The 12,497-nt window shown below is 57.1% G+C and overlaps 1 pseudogene; it reads right to left on the bottom strand.

Moving 5' to 3' along the window:
* Positions 1 to 11,849, bottom strand: part of LOC136469708 (putative laccase-9) — a 28,688-nt pseudogene extending 16,839 nt beyond the window's left edge.
* Between the last annotated feature and the right edge of the window lie 648 nt (positions 11,850 to 12,497).

Raw genomic sequence — 12,497 nt, 5'->3', positions numbered from 1 at the left:
CTAGTGACTACAATCTCTAAGCACTCAAAGGCTAAGTCACTACACTAAGTTAGTGTGCTCTCAAAGGCTAACTAAAGAGTCACACTAACCAATAGACCTGACATAAGCTTGATCTCAAAACTAATTACACTAAAGAGCGAAGCAACACTAGAAATGTAAATGCAAGGTAGGGGATGTGATGATTATATCACCATGTCAAGGATAGAGCCAATCACAATATGATGGAGCCAATCAATCACAATCAATCAATGAATACTAAGAAAACCTCGGACAAGGTGACACAAGATTTTTTACCGAGGTTCACTTGCTTGCCAGCAAGCTAATCCTCGTTGTGGTGATTCATTCACTTGGAGGTTCACGCGCTAATTGGCATCACATGCCAAACCCGCAACCGGGTGCTGCACAACCAATACAAGATGAGGATCACACAAGCCATGAGAAATCCACTAGAGTTGCCTTTGGTGTTTTGCCGGGGAAGGCACAAGAACCCCTCACAATCACAATGATCGGTGCCGAAGACAATCACCTTCCTCCGCTCAACGATCCACCAATCACCGGGCCATCTAGGTGTCGGCAAACACCAAGAGTAACAAGAAATCCACCAGACCAAATCGCCCAACTAGTGCCACAAGATGCTAGAACACTAAGCAATGCACTAGAGGCTCTGCAATCTCACTCAAGATGATGAAATCAAGTGCGCAAGTGAGTGGACTGGTGTGCTCAGCTCTCAAAGGGTGTATGCAGCTGTTAGAAGTGCCAAGAGAGTGGCCAAGGCCGGCCACACCTTATATTTATAAGCCCACAAGCAAATAGAGTTGTTAATCTTTGGAGCATCTTTCTATGAGGGCACCGGACAGGGCAGTGCCCCCCAACGGTCAAATCCAACGGCTAGTTGACTGGTCAGGCAGGCACCGGACAGGCGGCAGTGGCATCAAATAGGGGGTGGCGGTGCCACCCCGAGCCAGCCCTCAGTTTTCCCTCTTCTCTGGAAAATTAGGGCGGTGCACCGCCCACGGGTGGCGGTGCCTGCGGCGGTACCCATCTCCAGTTCACCTGCTCTTTGTTAAAAAGGATCAATGCCATCGAACCTGGTGGCAGTGCCCACGGCGATGCACACCGGCACTTTCGGTGCTAGCCCTAGCACTAGCTCTCCTCGGCCTCCTCTGTCGGTCACTGCCATAGGGGTGGCGGTGCACTGGACAGGGGTGGCGGTGCCCCTGTGGCAGCACCCCGAGCCCAGCAACGTCTCCTTTTCTTTACCTTTTTCACCACATTTGTATATGTGCTAACACTCCAAGTGTTTCACCATCACGTACAAGTGTGTTAGTATTTTCTCAATCATTTTTCAAAGGTTAATCACTTTCTCACCGAATGTGCACTAGGCCTAAAATGCAATGCAAGTATTTCAACACCTAGTCGCACTAGACGATCGAGTTGTCCGATAAGAGCTCCCCTTCTTAATAGTATGACCATCTATCCTATGATCATACTCTCTATAGTGTCTTGATCACCAAAACAAAAAGGCCCTATTGATGTCACCTTTTCCTTGAGCCCTTTTTGTTTTTGTCTTTCTTCTTTTCCATGTCCCGGAGCTTGATCACTGTCGGGTACAACAAGAAGAGGTCCCCTAAGCAACAACCAAGAAAATTGCTTAGACCTCGACAAAATCAATGCCAAGAGACAAACTATTGGCTAGCCCCTGGCCTTGACCGAGGCCACCAACTCTCTGCCTCGCTCGAGGCCTCGCACGAAAGGCCTCGGACGGCCTACCGAATCTCCGCCTCGCCCGAGGCCTCGCACGAGAGGCCTCAGACGGCCTACCGATTTTTCGCCTCGCCCGAGGCCCCGCGCGTAAAGCCTCGGATGAGATGCCGATTCTCCGACTCGCCCGAGGCCCCACCCGGAAGGCCTCAAACGAGTTATCGATTCTCCGCCTCACTCAAGGCTAGCTCGGCAAACAACCCCGTCGCCTCTGCCTCGACCAACTTCTTGGACAAGATGTCACGTCCGACCAGCGCGTTCAGCCGCTCCCGCGATATCAGCCGAACGACGGCTCGACACAGTGGAGTGGCCGACGAGATGCCAGTCACATTAAAGCCATGCCATCCAAGACAGGACAGAGTAGGGGTTACCGGCTGCTGTGCTCAGCACTGTGCCCACAACTGATACCCATACCGCGCTGTGCTACCTAACTCCAACCGCTCCGAGGACAACGCGGCATGGGGAGTTAAGCTCGGGTCCCTGTAGCCTCGGAATCAGTGTACAGGATCAACTGCTCCCTCCATGCCTCTGCAGTTTACCTCAGGGTCTCGACAACCTTGGGATTCACACCCGCCGAGCCCCCCACGATGGCTCGGCCTCGGCACCAACTGAGCCTCGGCATTTCGTGCGGTCAACACACAGCGACCGGCACGTCGCCCGCCAGACCCTACGTCAAGCTATCACTAGAGCTCCCACGTCGCACAGGATCGGATGTGACCGGCGCGTTGCTCCAACACTTCAAGGGCAGAATCACTCCATCGACCATGCTGCCACAGTAATAGGCTACAGGGCTCAGACATGCTGCCTCTGCTCGCACGACGCCACATAGCTAACACATGTATCACCTCTGTCCCCCCTTTAACTATAAAAGGGAGGGACCAGGGCCATTTCTGAGGAGGCAGACTCGGACTCTCGCACACACTCAGGCATAGATGAACACACACTTGATGCTCTGTAACGCGCACGCTTACCCGCTACCTGAGATCAACATCTCAAGCAACCCACACCGCTCCACGCAGAGACCTAGGACTAGCTCCCTCTCTCGCCCTGCTTGTAACCCCCTACTATGAGCATTTTGGTGCAAGGAATACAAGATCGATCTCACAGACTGGATGTAGGGCATCTATCGCCTGAACCAGTATAAACCTTGTGTCTCTTTGCATCACCATCCGGGATTAGGGGCACGCAGTATATTTTCACTAGTTGGTTGAGGACCCACCGGTCCAAAACACCGACAGTTGGCGTGCTAGGTAGGGGTATCTATGTGTTAGCTTCATCATCCTAACGAGTTCCAGATGGCAGACCCCGTACGACCACTGCGTCTCGGCACGATGATCTGGTTCGGGAGCCTAGAGTTCATGTCTCTAGGATGTGAGTACGATATGGTACTCCTCACACCCCGAGCCCCACCGACCGATGACAACATCGCCTTCGACCGGTAGCCCAGGCGCAGACGGCGCCTGGGCGGCCGCTCTCGTCGCGCTCACCAAGCACGATGCGAGCGGGGCCACCCCGACACCACATGAGCTCATGGCGACGCACCGCGTTCTGTCGATATCCCATGCCTAGCTATTGGCACAAGGTCCCTGGTTGGGGACCTATCTAGCCTGAGCCTGGATATGGGAAAAATGCCGGTGGCGTGCGACGACGCCCCGTCATTCAGCTCTGCCCTACCGCCTCCCAAGGGGTCGACTTCGGCGGAGCAAAGCTTGGTGATGGCACCATCCCTATACCCCTTCGGGTTGAGAAATGCCACCACCACCTATGCTTCCGCCTACGCTTGTGCTCACGTAGAACCCTCAGGATGCCACCAACGCTTTGCCCTCGACTTTGACACCACGACTTCGACCCACACCCATGTTGACTCCTCGGAGGAGGACGAGGCGTGGGCTAGGGCGGACTTCTCTAGACTTCATGACCCTAAAGCCATGCGCCACTTCCTGGCCACGAGCGACTACTGCTTCGACTACTCCGACTCTGACGACGAAGGCACTTACGACCCCACTCGCGAATGCTTCCACATCGAACTCAGGATGTCGAGCATAGGCGATGAGGACGAAGGGGCAGGCAACCGTTCCCTGCTTCGCCAGGGGGTAGGCGATGCCACACCTCCACACGTTGTCCCACCGGCAGCACGGAACAAGAACCCCGACCCCGCACAACTTCGATGTCCGGACCTGGAGCAGCTCTATGAGCTTTAGGCCAAGGTCGAACAGGACCAACTCCTTCAGCAACAGCTTCAAGACACTCTCGAACAGAGAGCAGCGAGGTCGCGGTGATGGCGGAGGAGCCCGGTGGAGGGCCCACAATGTTCACCACCGCATCAACGATGACGAAGGGGGTGAGCAACCCCCAATCTTCAATCGCGCTAGCCAAAACATTGCGGCTGCGGCGATGCTAGTCCGAACGATGCCCGAGCCTTCTACCACAAAGGGGCGACGGGTCCATGGCGAGCTTCGGGATCTCCTCGAGACCGCCACGGTGCAGCATGCTAAAAGTTCCGCCTCCCGACGGCGCGAAGACGCCTTGGAGCTTCCCACGGCACTGCCTTGGCAGGATAGGGAGGCCTCAGTTCGTCCTGAGCCCGCTCAGGCACCGATAGCCAACAGGGTCCCCTTGCTGCACAATCGCCTCAGCAACCGACGCGAGGCGTAGGGCGACCACGAGGTGGTCGACAGGCGACGATGCCATGACAGCGAGGGGCCCGCCTGAGGCTACCATCCGCACCGAGGTGGCCGCTATGACAGTGGGGAGGACCGCAGTCCTTCTCCTGAGCCACCTGGCCCTCGAGTCTTTAGCAAAGCTATTCGAGTTGCTCATTTTCCAGCCCAGTTTCGGCAACCGGCCAACCTCACGAAGTACAACGGCGAGACCAATCCCGAACTTTGGCTGGCCGATTACCGCCTGGCTTGTCAGCTAGGCGGCGTGGACAATGACCTGCTCATCATCCGCAAGCTCCCATTGTTCCTGTCAGACTCAGCGCGAGCCTAGCTCAAACACCTCCCTCCCTCGCAGATCCACGACTGGCGCAACTTGGTAAGGGTCTTCGTCGGGAACTTTCAGGGCACATACGTGCACCCTAGGAACTCCTGGGACCTCAAGAGTTGTCGCCAGGCATCGGACGAGTCTCTCTGAGACTTCATCCGGCGCTTCTCCAAGAAATGCACCGAATTGCCAAGCGTCAGCAACTCGGAGATTGTCCAGGCTTTCCTCTCCGGCACCACCTGTCAAGACCTGGTCTGAGAGTTGGGCCAGAACGTGCCAACCTCGGCGACCGTGCTCCTCGACATCGCCACCAACTTCGCCTCGGGCGAAGAGGCCATTGGGGCCATCTTCCCTGACAATGATGCCAAGGGGAAGCGGAGGGACGAGGCCCCCAGGGCCTTGGCTCCCCACCTCCCCAGGAAAAAGAAGAAGGGTCGCCAGGGCAAGCAAGAAGTCCTGGAGGCCGACTTAGTCGCGGCCATAGAGCACAAGAATCCCTGAGGCCCCCGAGGCCCCAGGCTCTTCGACGACATGCTTAAGAAACCCTGCCCTTACCACCAGGGCCCGATGAAGCATGCCCTCAAAGAGTGCACCATGCTCCGGTGTTATTACACCAAGCTCGGGCTCCCCGATGACGATGCCAAGAGAAGGGGCGCCGGCGATAGGGACGATGGGTTCCCCAAGGTGCACAACACCTTCATGATCTTCGGCGGGCCTTCAGCGTGCCTCACGGCACGCCAGCAGAAGAAGGAGCGCCGGGAGGTCTTCTTGGTGAAGGTGGCCGCTCCCCGGTACCTCAACTGGTCTCGGGAGGCGATCACCTTCGATCAGGACGACCATCCCGATTATGTCCCAAACCCTAGGCAGTACCCACTCGTCGTCAACCCCATCATCGGCAACACCCGGCTCACTAAGGTATTGACGGACAGAGGCAGCGGCCTCAACATCCTCTACACCAACACCCTAGAGCTCCTGGAGTTCTACCAGTCGCAGCTCCAGGGTGACGCCGCGCCTTTCCATGGCATTATGCTGGGGAAACGTACGCGGCCCCTCGGGCGCATCGACCTGCCCGTCTGCTTCGGTACTCCCTCCAACTACCGCAAGGAGGTCCTCACCTTCGAGGTGGTTGGGTTCAAGGGAACCTACCACGCCATCCTGGGGCGGCCGTGCTATGCCAAGTTCATGGCGGTCCCCAACTACACGTACCTCAAGCTCAAGATGCTGGGCCCCAATGGTGTCATCACTATCGAGTCCACGTACGAGCATGCATACGACTGCGACGTCGAGTGCATCGAGTACACCGAGGCTATCGTAGAGGCCGAGACCCTCATCGTCAACCTTGACCAACTCGGTAGCGAGGTGCCCAACTCCAAGCATCACGCCGGGACTTTCGAGCCCACGGAGGCCATCAAACTCGTCCCGGTCGACCCCACCTGCCCCGATGACCGGGCGCTGAGGATCAGCGCCACCCTCGACATCAAATAGGAAGCCATGCTCATCGACTTTCTTCGCGCGAATGCCGATATGTTCGCGTGGAGTCCCTCGGACATGCCGAGCATACCGAGGGAGGTCACCGAGCACGCCTTGGACATCTGGGCCAGTTCCAGACCAGTGAAGCAGCGCCTGTGCCGGTTTGACAAGGAAAAGCATAGGGCCATCGGTGAGGAGGTGTAGAAGCTTTTGGCGGCTAGATTCATCAAAGAAGTGTCCCATCCAGAGTGGATAGCTAATCCTATATTAGTTAAGAAGAAAAATGGGAAATGGAGAATGTGTGTAGACTACACCGGTCTGAACAAAGCATGTCCAAAATTCCCTTTCCCATTACCTTGAATCGACCAAATCATTGACTCCACTGCGGGATGTGAAACCCTATCCTTCCTTGATGTGTATTCCTGTTACCATCAGATCAAGATGAAAGAGTCCAACCAGCTCACGACTTCTTTCATCACACCATTTGGCATGTACTACTATGTGACTATGCTGTTAGGCCTCAGAAACACAGGGGCCACATACCAACGGTGCATGATCCATGTCTTTGGTGAGCACATTGGGCGAACCATCGAGGCCTACGTGGATGACATCATGGTCAAGTCCAAAAAGGCCAGTGATCTCGTCAGTGACTTGGAGATAGCCTTCAAATGCCTCAGAGAGAAAAGTATCAAGCTCAACCCCGAGAAGTGTGTCTTCGGGGTCCCCCGAGGCATGCTCTTAGGATTCATAGTCTCGGAACACGGCATCGAGGCCAACCCGGAGAAGGTCTCGGCCATAAACAACATGGGGCCAATCCGAGATCTCAAGGGAGTACAGAGGGTTATAGGATGCCTTGCGGCCCTAAGCCGCTTCATCTCGTGCCTTAGCGAAAAAGGCTTGCCCCTGTACCGCCTCTTGAGGAGATCGGAACACTTTTCTTGGACCCCCAAGGCCGAAGAAGCCCTCGCCAAGCTCAAGGCATTGCTCACCAATCCTCTCGTCCTGGTACCTCCAGCCATGGGCGAGGCCCTCTTACTCTATGTCGCCGCCACAACCCAAGTGGCCAGTGCGGCCGTGGTGGTCGAGAGGCTAGAAGAGGGGCGCACCCTACCCGTCCAACGACCTGTTTACTTCATCAGCGAAGTGCTCTCCGAGACCAAGACGCGCTACCCCCACATCCAGAAGCTGATCTACGCCATAATCTTGGCTCGACGCAAGCTGCATCACTACTTCAAGTCCCATCGGGTGACCGTGGTGTCGTCTTTCCCCCTGGGAGAGATAATCCATAACCGGGAGGCCTCGGGTAGGATAGCCAAGTGGGCTGTCGAACTCATGGGGGAAGCCCTATCTTTTGTGCCTCGGAAAGCAATTAAATCTTAGGTCTTGGCTGATTTCATGGCAGAATGGACCAACACACAACTGCCACCTGCTCAAGTCCAGGCAGAATACTAGACCATGTACTTCGACGGGTCCCTGATGAAGACCGGGGCAGGCGCGGGCCTACTCTTCATCTCACCCCTTGGAGTACACATGCGCTACATGATTTGGCTCCACTTCGCCACCTCCAACAATGCAGCCGAGTATGAAGCCCTCGTCAATGGCTTACAGATCGCCATCAAACTTGGAGTACAGCGTCTCGATGTACGGGGTGATTCACAGCTCGTTGTTGATCAAGTGATGAAGGAGTCGAACTGCCATGACCCCAAAATGGAGGTGTACTGCAAGCTGGTACGTCGCCTTGAAGACAATTTCGACGGTCTTGAACTCAACCACATCGTGCGTAAATTCAACGAGGCCGTGGACAAACTGGCAAAGATGGTGTCGGCGCGGGCCCCGGTCCCCCCGAATGTCTTCGCCAGAGACCTCCACAAACCTTCCATCGACTGCACCTCGGCAGCGGAAGAGGGCCCAGCGGTCGAGCCCCCCGCAGGGCTCGAGGCCCCCTCTGTCATCGAGACTCCTTTGGCTGAGCCCAAGGTCATGGAAGTCAGCACGGAGCCTCCCAAGGCCAACCAGGGCATGGACTGGCGAGTCCCATTTCTTGATTGCCTCATCCGAGGGGAGCTTCCCGCTGATAGGACCGAAGCTCGATGGCTTGCTCGGCGAGCCAAGACTTACATTCTCAGTGATGGCAAATTGTATAGGCGAAGCCCATCTGGCATCCTCCAATGATGCATCACCACCGAGGCAGGTCGAACCCTACTTTGGGACTTACACGTGGGAGCCTACGGGCACTATGCGGCACCTCAGACACTCATCGGAAACACCTTCCGCCAAGGGTTCTACTGGCCAATAGCGGTTGCTGACGCCACCAAGCTCGTACGCTCCTGCGAGGGATGCCAGTACTACGCACGGCAGATGCATCTCCTGGCTCAAGCCCTCCAAACCATCCCTATCACATGGCCATTCACCGTGTGGGGGCTCGACATGGTTGGGCCTCTGCAAAAGGCCCCCAGGGGCTTCACCCATTTGCTGGTAGCAATCGATAAGTTCTCCAAGTGGATCGAGGCTCGTCCGATCAATCGAATCAAGTTCGAGCAAGCGGTGCTGTTCTTCACTGACATCATCCATAGGTTCGGGATCCCGAACACCATCATCACCGATAATGGGACACAATTCACCGGCCAAAAATTCCTGACATTCTGTGATGATCATCACATCTGTGTGGCCTGGTCGGCCGTAGGACATCCTAGGACAAACGACCAAGTAGAGCGTGCCAACGGCATGATCCTACAAGGCCTCAAGCCAAGAATATACAACCGGTTGAAGAAATTTAGTAAGAAATGGCTTGTTGAACTCCCATCGGTAATCTGGAGCCTGAGGAACACCTCGAGCCGAGCCACAGGGTTTACACCGTTCTTCCTGGTCTACGGAGCCGAGGCCATCCTCCCCACTGACTTGGAGTACGGTTCCCCGAGGCTACATGCCTACAACGAGCAAAGTAAGCGCACCGCCCGCGAAGATGCCCTCGACCAACTAGAGGAAGCCTAAGACGTTGCGCTGCTACATTCAGCCAAGTACCAGCAAGCCCTACGACGCTATCAAGCCCGGTGCATTCGAAGCCGAGCCCTGAAAGTGGGCGACCTGGCGTTGAGGCTAAGGCAGAGCAACAAGGGCCGCCACAAGCTGACCCCGCCATGGGAAGGACCATACATCGTTGCCCAAGTGCTGAAGCCCGGAACCTACAAGCTAGCCAACGAGAAGGGCGAAATCCTCACCAACGCTTGGAACATAGAACAGCTACATCGCTTTTACCCTTAAATTTCCAAACATTGTATACATTGTTTCTCGAAATACAATTAAGAAGTGTTCTTTAGTTGTCCTAACTTTTCAAGAAACCCCCCGGGCCCATCAAGGGCCTTAGCGATTCGATAACTTCATTAGGGAGACTCGGCTCCACCTCTACAGAGGTGCCCACTGCGGGGTTCGAACAAAACATGATTCTACCTCTGTAGAACCGAGCCTCCCTCGGGGGCTAGAAGGGGGGACTCCCCCCTAAGTCCCACGCACCATTTTTTAGTCGTTTTTCGAAAAAAATTCCACGCTAAACTCTCTAGCGTGCTCTAACAAATCGATTGTAAAAAACCTAAGGACCGAAAGACTGTCTTAAGGCCAAAAGGCCGGTTGAGTCGCGAGATGGCCTATGCCTCCGGGCTATGGCACTCCCTCACCACCTTTTACCCAAGGGGCAGCTTAGGCTCCAAGGAAGTTTTTTGCAAGAGATTTGTTCAGAAATGAGACAGAGGGCAGAGGCTCGGAAATACAATAAAAAAACAATTAAGAAGCATAGACGCACAAGTACTTTAAAAAAGGCCTCGATGGCCACCAGCGTTGTGATACGATAACGTAATCCCTAATTTATTTACATGGCCTCTTGGGCCCAGATCAAGGCTCAGGGTCTCCAGCATTGGCGGACGGCGTGGGGGGACCACCTCCTCTTCAAACAGCTTGGCCAGCGCTGTGCCGGGGCCCTCAGTCGCCTCCATCAGCTTCGCGACCTCCTCGTTGGCCTCCTCGTTGTCCTCTAGCAAGACGTAGCCATCACTGACGGCCTCGAGGTCGACGCTAGAGTACTGCGAGGAGACGACGGCTAGGGCACGTTTGATGCCCGCGTGCAGCGCTCCCTGAAGTCACTCGCGCACTTGGCCGCTCAACGTGACCAAGCGGCTCCTAAGGGAGCTGCCTGACTGGGCCCCCTCAGCCTCCAGGGCCTCGCACACGGTACAGGCGGCACTTTGCAGCGTGTTGTGCTCCCCGATCTCGGCAACGAGCACCGCCTGCACCGCGACGGAAGCCTCAATGACCCGGGTGACCTCATTCCCCAACTCTGTGCCAAAACAAACAGAATGGGGTTAAGCGCAAAGGAAAACAAGCCAAATAGGGGTGGAGGCCCATGGGACTCACCCTCGGATTTCTCCTTCCAGCGCTGGGCCTCAACCTGAGAGGCCTCGGCTTTCTCCTTCCAGCCCTGGACCTCGACCCGAGAAGCCTCGGCCGCCCTGGAGGCCTCTTTCTCTAGCTCTGCATCACACCAAGAAGTTAGGAGTCGAACATAAGAGAAACAAATGAAACAAGGAGAATAGGACTCACCCTCGACCTCTCCCTTCCAGATCATAGCCTCGGTCAGAGAGGTCTCGGCTACCTTGAGGGCCTCTGCCAGGGGCCTTTCACCAGCAGGTGCGCACCCTGCTTCGCCCCTAGCTGCCCAGCCAGGGCCTTGGTAGAGGCTGTCGCTTCTTCAGCCCAGGACCTGAAGGTGTCCCGATTGCCGGCCACCCGAGTCAGCTCCTCCTCTAGCTCCTTGACCCACGCCGCCAAAGGGGCGACCTACTCCTGAGCTGCCGCCGCCTCGGCCTTCACATCGACACAGTGAAGGTGGAGGTCCTCCACCTCCGCGCTCCATGCCGACAGAAGCTCATTGGCATTAGCGAGCAGGCCCTTCTGCCGCTGGAGCTAGTCCCAGACGTCCCTCTCCCATCGGAGGAACAAAGACTTCCCAAGGGACCGGGTCTCGAGCTCCTAGATAGGCAAAACAGGGGTCATTCACTGCGAGAAAACTCGGAAAAGGACGACACCACATGAGAAAAGAAGGCGCGAACCTGGGCAACCTCGGGCAGATCGTCAGCCACGACGGACAACGCGGTTCGCAGCGACCGCTCCGCCAGCTGGCGGTATTGTTCGAAGGTGTCCTAGCGCCCCCCCCCCTTGGCCGTGTCCTCGAGGGCGAATAGAGGCTCCCCCTCAGAGTCGTCCCGGCTCTGCCACAAGACACGCGGGTGATCCCACCCGTAGGGCTCGAGTCGTACCCGCACGAGGGCCGAGCTTCCCTCGCTCGAGGTCGGAGCCGGCTGCTCCATAGTGTCGGCCACCTCGGCATCGACCACCGCCTTCGCCCGAAAAGTATCGTCGGAGGAGATCAAATGGACCTCCACCTCCTGGGTGCTCTCCTACAATGGTGGCGGGCCTTGGACCGGCGGCGGTATTAAGGCTTGCCCCGCCTCCGCCTCCACTTCCTGGGCCGCCGGCTTCGCCGCGCTCACGCCGGCTCCCGCCACCCCGGCCTCAGCGGTCTCGGAGGCTCCGGTCCCTACCACCCCAGCCTCGGTGGTCTCGGGGGCTCTGGTCCCCGCCATGTTGGCCTCGGCAGTCCTGAGCACCCCAGCCTCTGTCGCCTCATCCTCGAAAGTCCGAGGGGCCTCTGTCCCGCCCTCGGTGGCCTCGGCAACTGAGGACGCCTCAGCCCCATCTGACTCGCGGGCCTCGGCCTCGCGAGGTGTAGGCACTTCCTCCCCCGCTCGCTCCGTGGCCGCCCCGGTGACCTCCCCCTAGGTGACCAGCTCCTTCGGGTCGGCCCTCGTCGACGCCCCGCCACACTGTACGGCGGCCTGCGCTTCCACCACCTGATGGGCGGTGGAGCCTGTGCTCACCTTGAGCGACTTAAGCGGCGCTAGGGCAGGCACCTCCGCCTTAAGCTTCCGGCTGAAGGCAAAACACCCACTTGGTCTGCATATGACCATAAAGCGAGCGGGAAACGATACGAACTCCACTGAAAAAACACTCACCTCGAGCGGGGGTGCAACCGCTTTAGCACTGCGACCCGCCTCTGCAACGGCGGCGGCGACGGCGGTGGCACGGCCTCCATATCCGCTAGTGCCAGCCGGCCCTCGCCGGACTCCGGCACCTCCTCGGTCCTCTGAGGGGGCAGTTGCATCGCCCCACCGCCACCTGCTCCACCTCTGCCGTCGAGCCCACTGGGCTGACGGCGCATTTTCCAAACACCC

The sequence above is a fragment of the Miscanthus floridulus genome, chromosome 8 (assembly GCF_019320115.1).
Source record: "Miscanthus floridulus cultivar M001 chromosome 8, ASM1932011v1, whole genome shotgun sequence".
In the NCBI taxonomy this organism is placed as follows: domain Eukaryota; kingdom Viridiplantae; phylum Streptophyta; class Magnoliopsida; order Poales; family Poaceae; genus Miscanthus; species Miscanthus floridulus.
The sequence above is the reverse complement of the archived record's forward strand: the minus strand, read 5'-3'. Positions and strand labels throughout refer to the sequence as shown.